The sequence below is a fragment of the Lepidochelys kempii genome, chromosome 3, assembly GCF_965140285.1.
Source record: "Lepidochelys kempii isolate rLepKem1 chromosome 3, rLepKem1.hap1, whole genome shotgun sequence".
NCBI lineage: Eukaryota > Metazoa > Chordata > Testudines > Cheloniidae > Lepidochelys > Lepidochelys kempii.
In genome coordinates this window covers 4,457,981-4,469,803 of record NC_136382.1, presented here as the reverse complement: position 1 = coordinate 4,469,803, position 11,823 = coordinate 4,457,981, and the positions used below count along the sequence as shown (strand labels likewise).

General features: G+C 55.1%; 1 long non-coding RNA gene across 1 annotated transcript; it reads left to right on the top strand.

Moving 5' to 3' along the window:
* Nucleotides 1–1,331: 1,331 nt before the first annotated feature.
* Nucleotides 1,332–10,874, top strand: LOC140908094 (uncharacterized). Its single transcript, XR_012157749.2, has 3 exons — nt 1,332–1,987; nt 4,232–4,375; nt 9,294–10,874. It is a non-coding gene; the product is annotated as an uncharacterized LOC140908094 (long non-coding RNA).
* The last annotated feature ends 949 nt before the right edge of the window (nt 10,875–11,823 follow it).

The following is an 11,823-nucleotide window of genomic DNA, read 5'->3' as shown; positions in this document are numbered from 1 at the left end:
AAGGGTTGGGGTATTTTACTAACCTGTTTGCTTGAGACTAAGTCAAGTTTAGCTTTAAGTGAAAGCCCTCTTGTGTTGTCCTGTTTGTGCCAGCCATCGATCGGCCCCGTGTCTCCCCTGATTTATTTCCTGACCCCACCTCGCACAGAGTAAAGGTTACCAAGAGCTTTGGGTTGAAAGAACCTCGGGTAACAGGGGAGGCCCAGGACTGGACTAGCCGGAGCTGGGTCAGGACTGAGGGGCAGCCGCAGGGGAGCGCTTGCACTGGAATAGCAGGTGGGGCTGCAGATGAGGACAGGGAGACTTTGGCACGGTTGGGTAGAGGAGAAAGAGCAGTGACTGCAAACCTTGCTGGCTCCTGGCTTCACCCTCTTGGAGGCTCTGCGAAAGGGGAAACTGCCTGCATTAGCTTCCCACCCACATGTCCAGCCAGGCAGGCTGGTCGGAAGATTTCAGTCCAGCGAGCCCCAGTCACATGGAACCACCACCAGAGCCCTTGTTGCTTTGCCTTCCCCATACGACTCAGCCTCTCCGTTCAGCCTGAACTCAGCTGGGTTCTCCGGCCGGGGGAGAACCAGCTTGGAAGGGGAAAATCATTGGCTGGAAGACGAAGGGCCGCCCTGATCCCGGGGCACTTCAGCGACAGGTACAGGAAATCAAGCCACAAGGAAGGGTGGAGGGCGCAGAGGAGCGTTAAAAGCACCTTCACCTCTTGATTGCATGTTTGAGTCCAGCAGCAGGCACTGCTAGTTATTTGCCCAGCCAGCAGGGCTGTTTGGTGGCCTCTGTGTAATGAATTCACTGGCCCTCTGGTTAGCAATCCTAGCGGAGGGGCCAGGCGTCAAACTTCACTGGGGATGAATCACCTGCCACAGAGCCCTGTTATATAAACCACACATGCAGTGGGGAAGCCCAGGTCTAGAACCCTTGACCTCCAGGGCCCCAGACATCTAGATCTTGAGCTAAAGAGCAGCTCCCTTAGTGGCACCTTAGAGACTAACCAATTTATCTGAGCATAAGCTTTCGTGAGCTACAGCTCACTTCATCGGATGCATGCAGTGGAAAATACAGTGGGGAGATTTGCAGCAGCAGGTCTGTTGCACACCTTTGTCCCCTGGGGCTCAAACCCAGGGTCAGTGCAGGGTTCCGAACTGAAGTGCAAGGGAGGAGCAGCTGGCGTCTCTCCCCGTCTAACTTATTCCCCCAGTTTCTTACTTCTTCCATTGCCAGTGGATCTTTTCTTTGCCGTCCCCCCCATCCCACTCCTTCTGCAGCGAGGTGGCAGGACATGGGTTATTTGACTGGCTTAACAAAGAGCCCCACAGCCAGGCTTAGGCAATTAGTAACTCTGGGAGGAAAACAGGAAGCAGCATTGCCAACAGCAACAAGCAGCCTGGGGAGCTGGATCCCGCGCCCTGCGGGGGAGCAGAGGGTGGGGAGCGACTGCCTTTCCCACCGGAAGTCTGCAAACACCCTGACAAAGGAACGGAGCCAGGAGGGGAGCCCCTCCCCCCAAGCACCTCTTCTCGAGGTCCGGTCCAGCCCCACGTCTCTGATTCTGTAAGAGACTTGGCAGTGCCGTGCAAATCGCTGTCGCTCCGTCCCTGCTCTTCGCAGCGCTCCGAGCGCCTTCCAACAGCAAAGACGCAGCCTAACCAGTAGGAAAGGGGGCAGGCCAGTGAATGGTGGCCCAGAGCTTCTGGAGGAGTTTTTCAGCAGTAGCGCCTGGCAGGCCTGGTCCTGGGACCACGGACTACGTCGCGCCAGGCGCTGTACAAACACAGAACCAAGAGACAGTCCCTGCCCCAAAGCGCTGCCAGCCAAAGCACTGTATAAGAGACAATGGCTGGAGACAGACGGAGAGTCCAAGGAAACACCGAGATGCTATTGGTCAGCCTGACGGTGGTCTCGGCACACCAGCAGCCGAACCGTTGTCAGGCTTTGTCCAGGCCTCATGGCAAAGGAGGGGTTTGACAGAAGATAACAGGTAGTTTGGTGGTGGGTTACGGGAGTGCCTCCCACACGTGAGGGGCAGCAGGGGAGAAGGCACAAGGGTGCTTGTTTGAAAATGTAATATGGGGGTGATGGAGGGCAGAGGTTGCCCTGTAGCGGCTGAGACCCCAGACAGGATAAAGGACCTGCTACTGCTGCTAGCTAAGGGAGCTGTCCTGTAGCTCCAGAGCCTAGAGGCCTGTGTCTTTGGAGCTGCTGGGCCAAAGCTACCTGGGGAGGAGCACGCTCAGGTGGGAACAGGAGACAAACGCATCCAATGCGGGGCAGCACCTGCTGGATACAGGGAGAGGGGCCGGCCCCTCCAAGAGAGCGGGACTCTTAGGGGCAGGGTGACACCTTCAGCTGGGCTAGTTGGAGCCACGTGACGCTCACGCCTGCACCTTTGCAGGCAGACTTTCACCAGCAGGCACGGGTGCTTCAGCAGGGCCCTGAAACAACTGAAGAGCTTCGCAGCCGCCTGGCTTCGCCTTTCACATGCGTTGGCCCCACTGGTGTAGCGATGACTCTACTGCCCTCTACTGGAGAGAACCAGAACTGCTCCAGTGTGTGTCCCGAGCCCTCTACTGCCCACAGCTGCTGAGGGAGGATCCGATTCCAGCTGGTGTGACAGGGGCCTGTGGAGCGGGAGGGGCGGCATTCTGCCCTTGCTGTCCCTGGGACGTTCAGAGAGGCTGCAGGAAAGTGACAAGGGCAACGGTCCCAGTGGCCCTAAATGGGGGGGCCCAGCTTCCGTGGAAGGATGGCTGGTACAGGGTCGGGCAGCGTGCACGTAACAGAGAGCTTTTGTGCGCTGGGCTCTTGCGGGCTGAGCAGAGCTGTACCTGGCCAGTGTGTGGGCGGGAGATCACCGCGAAGGGCAGCTCAGCAGATGCAGACAGCCACCCTGGAGGAGCAGGAGCGGGCAGCGTGGCCCCTTGCTTGACAGCTGGCAAAGGCGCCTCCGACCCCATTCAGTCCTCCACAGCTGAAGGAGGCGTGGGTGGCAGATAAGGAGGCCGGACAGATACAGGCATCTGGGGGGTCCCTGAGCTGGGTGCGTGCGGAGGGAGGGGGGGTAATACATGTGCTAAGGCATTTCCCCTGCCCCCTGCCTTAGGAAAAAACAGTCTTCTGCAGGAGGCAGCAATCTGTAGTGGTTAGGGAAGGGGAGTGGGGATCAGGACTCCTGGGTTCTATTCCCAGCTGTGACCTTGGCCTCAGTCTCCCCGCTGCATACGGGGCAGCCCCCAGCCCAGTGCCGCCCCGCTGTGTGTGCTCGGTTACTAGTCAGAGTGCTGGGCCCTGCAGCAGGAGACGGTCGCGTTTGCTCTGGAACCTCGATCCTTTGCTCAGCCGCAGTCATCCAGCAGGCTCCTCACCAGGGCCCTGGGCTTCTGCCTCCCTCTTCTCCTTCCCCACACAGCTGTGTGGGGAGCCCAGAGCTCACACAGTGGGGAAGGGGGGCTGTGGGTCTGGATTGAGGGGCATCAGCAGAGCTGTACTGGGAGCCCAGGGCTGGCACAGTGGGGAAGGGGGGCTGTGGGTCAGGATTGAGGGGCATCAGCAGAGCTGTACTGGGAGCCCAGGGCTGGCACAGTGGGGAAGGGGGGTTCTGGGTCAGGATTGAGGGGCATCGGCAGAGCTGTACTGGGAGCCCAGGGCTGGCACAGTGGGGAAGGGGGGCTGTGGGTCAGGATTGAGGGGCATCAGCAGAGCTGTATTGGGAGCCCAGGGCTGGCACAGTGGGGAAGGGGGGCTGTGGGTCTGGATTGAGGGGCATCAGCAGAGCTGTATTGGGAGCCCAGGGCTGGCACTGTGGGGAAGGGGGGCTCTGGGTCAGGATTGAGGGGTATCGGCAGAGCTGTGTGGAGAGCCCAGGGCTGGGGTAGCGGGGATCGGCACAGAGAAGGCTCTGTAACACAGATGGTCGGCCACCACAACCCACCAGGCTGGGGACCCTTTGGGAGGTGCCTTCGTGCTGTGATCTCCTCCTGCATTAGTCCTCAAGGGCCTGCCCCAGCCTGCACTTCCCACGCTCGCCCTGCTCAGCAAATACGGCAGCCGGGCCAAGCCAAAGCACCAGCCCCGTCTGGCCGCACAGCCGCCTCCACCAGGGTTATCCTCCCAGGGCGGGGCGAGGCCGAATGGTATAAAGCAGGGAGTCCTGCGTATACCCAGGAGGAGCGAGAGGAGGGGGCTCTGTAGCTTTTCTGATGCACCCTGCTGCTCTTTCCCACAGCAGGTCTCTGCCCACCTGTGTCCACAGGTGGACCCGGAGTGCAGCCGTTGCTGTTTCTCTCCAAGGCCTCCTGGAATCGCTCAGCTCAGCACAAGCAGCTGCCTCTGTAGCCGTTCCTTTGTCCCTTCCCGCGATCTCTGTAAGGTGAGTAGCTGTGAGGTTCCGGCAACGGGACTCAGAGCAGGGAGGACACCCCGCAAAGGGGACATGGGGTGAACCCCACCAGCAGAACCAGAGGAAGTCAGCTGAAGTTCATAGAAATGACTACAGGCCACAAATGAGAGTAAGACCTCATTGTGCTAGGCGCTGCACAGACATGGCAGGAGAGACGGCCCCTGCCCCAATGACCTTGCAGTCTAAACAGAGATGGGGAAGCCCCACACAAAGTCTGTGGGAGAACTGGGGATTGAATTCAGATCTCAGCTTATTACCCTCAGCACTGGAGCAGCCTTTCTCACACTCTGTGTTATTACACACACAAAACTATGTTCAAAGACATTTATTAAGGCTGCAAAGCCAAGTGCTCTAAAGATAGAGCATGCCAGAATTAAGCTCGCCTGTGTAACCTTAATTCAGCCCCCTTGTGTGTATGCAGTATGATACGGTCTTTAATTACATGCTCACATGCTATGGTTTCCAAATCTCCGAACTTTTCCAGAATCGTTCAGCCTGAGGCCAACACCTGACATGAAAACTTTTAGCCTAAATGGTTGAAGTTTGACAAAGTTATAAGCAGCTGAAAACAGGGTCTTAGATGGGGAAGTGTTTCCAGCCCAACCCACACTGTTGTAAAACGGCATGAGCGTCAATGGACATAGGGGCGTGATAATAGCAGAACCGTAATGCAGGCTCATACAAATGCATCGCACTTATGTGGCCTCTTTAAGCACTTTGCAAACATAAGCCCCACCCCTTCTCTCAGAGGTGAGCATCATTTTACAGATGGGGAAACTGAGGCCTAAAGAGGGGCTGGGACTCTTGGTTAAGGTTATACAGGAAATCAGTGGCAGAGACAGGACTGGAACCCAGGCTGCGTCCTGACTCTTGCTTTGATACCCTCCCAATGCCAGTTCCTGGCGATCTGACTCACAGCCTGGAGTTCTACCCACCAGACAACTCTCCCTCCTAGAGCTTAGAATAGGCAGGTGTCCTGGCTGCCAGCACCCGGCTTTGGCTACTAGACAGCCCTGTGCTACTTACGATCCTCTTTCTTCTCCTTCTCAAGAAATAGAAATCAGGGCTGGCTGCCGCCAGGCCCCCAGAGCCTCCAGGAAGCCAGTGAAACAAGCCCATAAATTTTGCTAAGTGGGGTCGGGTGTGGGGAGCAGCACTGCCAGCCACTTGAAATAAACCAACTCCTCTGCCATGCTGCAGATGGGGAGAGCCATCCAACCCAGCTTTTCCCTTGAGCTGTGTATTTCTCTTGGCACCGGCGGCTGTAGCCCAGATCCCCATGCCAGGGAAACCTGGTACACAGAGTGAAGTTGGCTTGGAGGCAGAGAGGGGAGAGATGGCTGCCAGCAGACACCATCTGTTCCACTTACAGAGAGAGGAAAACAACTCACGCCCACCTGCCCTCCTGTCTACCCCGGCATTTTTATGCTGGGGCCTGAGCTGAGACAGCCAGTTGGGATTTTAAGCACTGCTCTGAGCAGGGTTCGAGATCGATCAGTTTCATTATCCCCAGGTAACCGATGGGCAAACTGAGGCACAGAGCAGTGATGTGACTTGCCAGAGGTCGCCCAGCCGGCCAATGGCAGAGCCGGAACTAGAAACCCATGTGTCTGGGACTCTATCCTCTAGACCACACTGCCTCCTCCTAGGTGACAAGGTTGTCACGGCACCAGCACCTCATCTACACCAGGCCCCTCCCCATTGCCGGCAGCCAGAGCAATGATGGGAAAGCTAGATAAGGTGTGTGACCTGGCTGATCAGCTCCTGGGGCCCTTGTGGGGAATACAGCAGGGGATGGGCTGACTGCAAATGACTGGACTGCTGCATGCCTCTGTGTCAGCATGTCTAGACTTAAGGTCTGGTTCAGTTCCTGTTGAAATCAAAGGGAATCCTTTCCTTGACTTCCCATACGCTGCCAGCCAAAGAGCTCAGCACGGCTGCCCTTGTAGTCGGAGCGCCGTGCTCGGTGTGAGGAGACCTGGCTTCAAGGCCTGGCTCTGTTACAGGTTCCCTCTGTGACCATCCATGGGCAAGTCACTTTGAGGTGAGGAGGGACCGAGTGGTGTACCTGTGCCAGCTAAACCCTCCAGCGCAGATGCAGTGATAGGGCTCTAGAAGTGCTCATACCAGGAGAGCTGATGTCGGTTCCCCTGACTGGCACAAGCTACCCTGGGATAATTGTACCCACGCGAGGGTTCAGTGAAAAATCACCTCCCTAAGCAACAGAGCTCTGCTAAGAACTTCAGTCTGAGTCTCTCTGGGATTCACTTCCCCAGCTATAAAATGGGGGTATAATCATCATAGCAACGCGGGGCTGGAAGGGAGCTTGAGAGGCCGTCTAGTCCAGCCCCCTGCGCTGAGGCAGGACCAAGTAAACCTGGCCCATCCCTAACAGGGGTGTGTCCAACTTGGTCTTACAAACCTCCAGTCATGGGGATTCCACAACCTCTCTGGAAAGCCAGAGCTTAGCCACCCTGAGAGATGGGAAGTTTTTCATAATATCGAACCTAGCTCTCCCTTGCTGCAGATAAGGCCCTTTATGTCTTGTCCTCCCATCCGTGGGCATGGAGAACAACTGATCCCCGTCCTCTCTGTAATGGCCCTTCACGGATTTGAAGCCTATTACCAGGTTGCCCTCAGTCTTCTTTTCTCAAGACTAAAGGTACCCGGTTTCTTCACACTTCCCTCCTGGGTCAGATTTTCTAAACCTTTTGTAGCCAGTTATTTGAGTTTATTGTTCATTTATTGTGTTACAATTAACTAACATGTTATGTCATATATAATCACTGTATGCTAAATAGATATGGTCAATGCTCCATTTTTTACTAAGCTTTGACATTTGGTTTGGTTTTTCCATAATCCATATGGGATTTCATCATTTATTGGCGAAGATTTACCTTCACTTTTAATATGATTTATATCTTCCCCGCCCCAGGGTTCCTTAATTAAGGGAGAGATTCTATTCAATCCACAAAAGGCATTTGTTCATTTTCTTTTATGTCATATTTAAGAACAAGTTTTTTTACCTATTACTTTTAACCTTTCAATAAAATTTGGAAAATAATTCCTCCAAGTTTCTGGACCGCCAGTGGAAAATCCTTCAACAATACAAACTTTCACTTAGTCTTTAATGCGAACCATATTCCAATCTATACAGGCTTGACATATGACTCTGTACCTTGTGTATTGTCAAAGTTGTATTATTGGTCCATGTGGAAAACAAAGTTTTATCCCAAGTCTTATTTGTAAATTGTCTGTTTCCTAGTGGACAGGACCCCCGTTTTTCCTCCTCACCGAAACTCAGATCACATCTGGAACTACCTGGCTCCTTTGGTGGAAGCGGTGGGGATAGCAGACTGAGTGGGCCATAGACACCTGGTCCCCCTCTCGCTGCAGTGATGGCCATTCTGGGTCACAGGTCATGAGCTTCACCCCACCCTGGTCTGACCTATGTGGGGCACCACGGCAGCATGGCTCACACACACCTTCCGAGTCCCAGACCCGGCCAGGAGATATTCCCTAGGTGGGGGGAGGGTTGTAGTCCGTCAGCGACCTGGAAGGAGCGTGGGCGCATGATGGGTGGGGGTCTATCAGGGGACTGCATGGAGGAGGGTACAGAGGTGAGAGTGTGAGAAAGACACAGGGCGTGGATCGATGTGCGGCTGGGGGTGAGCAGATGGGGACATGGCAAGAGTTTAAAAAGTCCTGTAAAGGGGCAGCACAAGTTTCACTGGTCTCAGAGGACCCAGGAACGCCATGTCCCTGAGGGCCGCCTCCTGTTGCCAGCTCTAGTCACTGCCTATTTTCCCGTAAGAACAGAAGAACGGCCACGCTGGGTCGGACCAAAGGTCCATCTAGCCCGGAGTCCGGTCTTCCCACAGTGGCCAGTGCCAGGTGCCCCAGAGGGAATGAACAGAACAGGGAATCCTCAAGTGATCCATCCCCTGTCGCCATTCCCAGCTTCTGGCAAACAGAGGGTAGGGACACCAGCCCCGCCCAGCCTGGCTAAGAGTTCCTTGGGTTGACTATGCATTGTGTGAAGAAATACTTCCTTTGTTTGTTTTCAACCTGCTGCCTTTTATTTTCGTTTGGTAGCCCCTAGTTCTTGTGTTATGAGAAGGAGTAAATAACACTTCCTTATTCCCTTTCTCCACACCAGTCGTGATTTTACAGACCTCTATCATATCCCCCCTTAGTTGTCTCTTTCCCAAGATGAAAAGTCCCAGTCCTATTAATCTCTCCTCATATGGAAGCTGTTCCATACCCCTAGTCATTTTTGTGGCCTTTTTCTGAACCTTTTCCAATTCCAATATCTCTTTTTTGAGATGGGGAGACCACATCCGCACACAGTATTCAAGCTGTGGGCGTCCCATGGATTTATATAGAGGCAATAGGATATTTTCTGTCTTATTATCTCTCCCTTTCTTAATGATTCCCAACATTCGGTTCGCTTTTTTGACTGCCGCTGCACACTGAGTGGATGTTTTCAGAGAACTATCCACAATGCCTCCAAGATCTTTCTTGAACAGTAACAGATCATTTAGACCCCATCATTTTATATGTATAGCTGAGATTATGTTTTCCAATGTGCATTACTTTGCATTTATCAACCTTGAATTTCATCTGCTGTTTTGTTGCCCAGTCACCCAGTTTTGTGAGATCCTTTTGTAGCTCTTCGCGGTCTGCCTGGGACTTAAGTATCTTGAGTAGTTTTGTATCATCTGCACATTTTGCCACCTCACTGTTTACCCCTTTTTCCAGATCATTGGTGACTATGTTGAATAGGACTGGTTCCAGAACAGACCCCTGGGGGACACCACTACTTACCTCTCTCCATTTTGAAAACTGACCATTTATTCCTGTCCTTTGTTTCCTATCTTTTAATCAGTTTCCGAACCATGAGAGCACCTTCCCTCTTAGCCCATGACAGTTTACACCAGCGTCTCACTTACAACGCACTCCCAGCACAGCCAGCTCCTAGGCCATGCAGAGCCGAGGCAAGCAGCCGCCACGGGAGAGATGGCCGTGGGCGGAGTGGCTCTGAAGTTGCCAGCAGGCCTGCAGCTTTAAAAATGGACTGCACCAGAGCCCTGGATGCAACATGCCCGGATTTCGGGGTGGTTTGGATCTGGGGCTGAAATTCTCGGCTTGGGCCCATCACCTGCCGTGAACTACAACCTCGAGGTAGAAGAACGTGCCAAACCTCTTGCTGATTCAGCGTCGGGGCTGCTCGCCCCTTCCCTCGAAGAGTTTTCTACAGACTCTTTCCAGGCTGTTTCCTCTGCCTCGCGCCAGAATCACCCCTAATTAGAACCAGCCTCTGGCTCGGCTGCCGGGGCGTTTGTTTCCCTTTGATGGTGGCCGATGGACATTTGCTGTTTGAAATCCGAGCTGCAGGCGTATCGGTTCCCGCAAGGCATGAAGCTTGTGCTTCAGCTCTGGGAAATGCCTTTGTTCCACCGGGTCATCCTTGCTTTCAAAGCCACGGCAGGAGACGGGACAACAGTCTCCTGGTGGCATGGATTGTGTGACCTGCCTCCCAGAGTTCAGCCCAGCCTAGACACCTGGGACCTGTGCTTTGTCCCTCTGTGCATCGCAAAGGGCCTTAGCGTGGGTGGAACCAGCCCTTTGACAACAGCTCCAGCACAAAGTACGTCAGGGTCCTGCTCTCAGCCCCTGGGGCGGGGAGCGGGTTGGACCGTGGCTGTTCTTCATGTCCCGGAGACCGTCCAGGGCCACGGGCAGCACAGCGTAAATTCAAGCATCCTGAGGCTGCTCTGACTTCCAGCAGGGGCCAAGCAGGACCCCGCACGGCCCCAGAACCCGGGGAGGCTAAAAGTGACATCTCTCGCCCTCCCACCCCATCTTCGCCCCGGACCTGGCTCTGGGGAAGCTCAGATCTGTCTCATGCGTGGATGGCGCAGACCCAGACATCTTGGCACAGGGCCAGCCTGTGCACACCAACCCAAATGCCCCGAGCTTTGGGGCCAATAGACTCAGCTCCGGTTCTGGAACTGGCCAGCAGGGCTTGGGCTGAGCCTGGCTACGAACCCAGAGCTCTCAGCTTGGCTAGCAAAGTGGTGAGCTGCAGGGTGATCACGGTTTGTTCGAGTCTTTGCATTAAAAGCCAACACAGGGGCCAAAGGGCTGCTGGAAAGCCAGCTAGTGGTGAGAGCAGGCGTCTGGGAGCCAGGACTCCTGGGTTCTCTCTCCTGTTCGGGCAAGCTGTTGTGTGACCTGAGGCCCTTGATTTTGGCTGTCCCCATTTCTGGGAGCCCAGCTAGAGACACGCAGGAGCTGCTTTCCAGCACCGCTGGCCCCTCGCAGGCCTCGTTGCTGCCAACTGGAATTGTGGGTGAAAATCAGACCCTGGATCCCAGCATGCACCTGGGCAATTGGGACCCAGCAAGGAGATTTCCCAGTGGAAAATCTGAGCTAAACACGCGTGTCCAGAATAAAAACTCTGGGGCCACCTCGACAGCTGTCACTGGGCTGCAGTCACTCGGCCCTTCTGGAATTCAGATCCTCTAGTTCCAAAAGCCCATGTCCCTGCTACTGGGGCTAAAGGAGAATCTCCACTAGCTGGTGGCAGTTATAAGGCCTATGACACACAGTAGATCCATTAGGACCCCTCCCAGTATAGGGCAGGGACACATGCACACATGCTCACTTGCACACATGCTTACTTGCACACACACGTGCGTACACCCCCACTGGCCAGTTGGTTACGTGCGTATGGAGATGTACAGCTTACTCCTGGCCTTTCAGATCATCCACGGGGGCAACAGAGCTGAGTCTTTGCTCCCTTGTTCCCCTCCCAGGCTGCTCTCCCCCCCCGTCCCCAGCTGATTTACAACGTCAGTCCCTCCCACAGCGCTGAGCCCGGCCGGATCTCAGGGGTTTATGTCAAACCCTCAATTTTAGTTGGCTGCAGCGTTTTGCAACTCATGGCTTGCTGGTTCCCATGGCATCTGCCGTTCCCATTGCGAAGGGCCGGAGGTGCTTGGCTTCCAGGCCATGTAGAAATTAGGGATCAGCGCTAGCGGTGTCTTCCTGCCGCGCAGGGGTTGAGGGGAGAGTGCTGGGGGTTGGGGGGTGAGCGAGGGGCCGGGCGCTTCAGCCCAGAGCTTGCGTTTCCTCCAAGCACAGAAGGGAGGCCTCTGGAGCTGGCCAAGGCCGGCTGGGTCCTGTCTCCTCCACCTCGCTGCCAGCCAGTAGATGAGATACTCTCGGGAGACTCTTCCTCAGTGTGTCTCATTGTCACTGGGTGCCCGGGGTCGGGGGGCTGCCCAAATCCCCTTCCCTGCCACCAAACCCTTCCTGCCTGGCACGTGCAGCCTCAGTACACAGAGCTCTCTGTCCACCCAACCCCCCTCCCCGCTCAGCACCCAGCGCCAGGAGGAGAGCCACTTGAAGAT